Source organism: Silurus meridionalis, chromosome 5, assembly GCF_014805685.1.
Source record: "Silurus meridionalis isolate SWU-2019-XX chromosome 5, ASM1480568v1, whole genome shotgun sequence".
Lineage (NCBI taxonomy): Eukaryota > Metazoa > Chordata > Actinopteri > Siluriformes > Siluridae > Silurus > Silurus meridionalis.
In genome coordinates this window covers 28,954,269-28,956,768 of record NC_060888.1, presented here as the reverse complement: position 1 = coordinate 28,956,768, position 2,500 = coordinate 28,954,269, and the positions used below count along the sequence as shown (strand labels likewise).

The 2,500-nt window shown below is 45.6% G+C and overlaps 1 protein-coding gene across 1 annotated transcript in view; it reads right to left on the bottom strand.

Annotated features, from left to right (window-relative positions):
• The window catches only part of LOC124385812 (receptor-type tyrosine-protein phosphatase beta-like), a 53,166-nt gene that overhangs the window by 21,907 nt on the left and 28,759 nt on the right, over window positions 1-2,500 (bottom strand).

The following is a 2,500-nucleotide window of genomic DNA, read 5'->3' as shown; positions in this document are numbered from 1 at the left end:
TGGATGTTGATTTGGATATAGATGATGATGATGGTGTTGATAAGGTTGTGAATGTGGATGTTACTGATGTTGACGATGATGGTGATGGTGTTGATGGTGTTAATGTTGAAGTTGATGTTGATGTTGATAGTGTTGATTTTGAGGTAGATGTTGATGTGTATGTTAATGATGGTGTTAATGTTGAAGTGATGTGTATTTGAAAGCTAATGTAAATGTGAATGTTAATGTTAATGTTAATGATAGTGTTGGATCAAGTCAAGTCAAGAAACTTTTATTGCCATTTTAACCATATATAACTGATGCAGTACACAGTGAAATGAAAAAACATTCTTCCAGAACCCTGGTGCTACATACAACAGTCTTCTTCTTTGTCTTTCGGCTGATCCCATTAGGGGTCGCCACAGCGGATCATCCGTCTCCATACCACCCTGTCCTCTACATCTGCCTCTTTCACACCAACTACCTGCATGTCTTCCCTCACCACATCCATGAACCTCCTCCTTGGCCTTCCTCTTTTCCTTCTTCCTGGTGGCTCCATCCTCAGCATCCTCCTACCAATATAACTCATGTCCCTCCTCTGCACATGTCCAAACCATCTCAATCTCACCTCCCTTACCTTGTCACCAAAACGTCCAACATGCGCTGTCCCTCTAATAAACTCATTTCTAATTTTGTCCATCCTCGTCACTCCCAACGAACATCTCAACATTTTCAGCTCTGCTACCTCCATCTCCGCCTCCTGCCTTTTACTCAATGCCACTGTTTCTAATCCATACAACATCTCAGGTCTCACCACAGTCCTATAAACTTTCCCTTTCACTCTCACAGATACTCTTCTATCACAAATCACTCCTGCTATCACTCTTCTCCAGCCACTCCACCCTGCCTGCACTCTTTTCTTCACTTCTCTAACACACTCTCCATTACTTTGCACTGTTGACCCCAGATACCTGAACTCCTCCACCTTCTCCACCTCTTCTCCCTGCAACCGCACCCCTCCACTGCCCTCCCTCTCATTCACACACATGTACTCTGTCTTACTCCTACTGACTTTCATTCCCCTTCTTTTCAGCATGTACCTCCACCTCTCCAGGATCTTCTCAACCTGCTCACTACTCTCACCACAAATCACAATATCATCCGCAAACATCATAGTCCAGTGAGACTCCTATGAGACTCCCACTGCAAGCAGGAAAGGGCTCAGGGCCGATCCTTGATGCAATCCAACCTTCACCTTGAACCAGTCTGTCGTTCCTACTGCACACTTCACTGCTGTCACACTGTCCTCATACATGTCCTGCCCCACCCTCACATACTTCTCTGACACATCAGACTTCCTCATACAATACCACAACTCCTCTCTCGGCACCCTGTCATATGCTTTCTCTAAATCCAGAAATACACAGTGCAATTCCTTCTGACCTTCTCTATACTTCTCCATCAACATCCTCAAAGCAAAAAAAGGCCTCTGTGGTGCTCTTCCTCAGCATGAAACCATACTGTTGCTCACAGATGGTCACCTCTTCTCTCAGCCTGGCTTCCACTACTCTTTCCAATAACTTCATGGTGTGACTGATCAACTTTATTCCCCTGTAGTCACTGCAGGTCTGCACAGCTCCCTTATTCTTAAAGATCAGTACCAGCACACTCCTTCTCCATTCCTCAGGCATCTTCTCACCTTCCAAAATCCGGTTAAACAATCTTGTTAAAAACTCCACTGCCATCTCTCCTAATATGTCATCTGGTCCAACCGACTTTCCACTCTTCATCCTCTTAATCGCTGCTCTTACTTCCTCCTTACTAATCCTATCCACTTCCTGCTTCACCATCTCCACATCATCCAACCTTCTCTCTTTTTGATTTTCCTCATTCATCAGCCGTAAAATACTCCCTCCATCTTCTTAGCACACTCTCCTCACTAGTCAACACATTTCCATCTCCATCCTTAATTGCTCTAACTTGCAGCACATCCTTCCCAGCTCGGTTCCTCTGTCTGGCCAATCGGTACAAATCCTTTTCTCCTTCCTTAGTGTTCAGCCTCTCATACAGCTCCTCATATGCCTTTTCCTTGGCTTTCACCACATCCCTCTTCACCTGCTGCTGCATCTCCTTGTACTTCTGCCTACTTTTCTCATCACTCTGTCGATCCCACTTCTGTTTTGCCAACCTCTTTCCCATTATGCTCTCCTGCAGTTCCTCATTCCACCACTAGGTCTCTTTGTCTTCCTTTCTATTTTCAGATGTCACACCAAGTACCTTTCTAGCTGTCTCCCCATCACTCCTGCAGTAGTTTCCCAATCATCCAGCCCCTCTTTACCACCACCGAGCTCCTGTCTGACCTCTTCCCTGAACCTCACACTACAGTCTTCCTCCTTCAGTTTCCACCATCTTATTCTTCTTTAGTCCTCACTCCCTCCTCTTCTTCTTCGCCTACAAAACCATCCTACAGACCACCATCCGATGCTGTCTATCTACACTGTCCCCCGCCAACACCTTACAG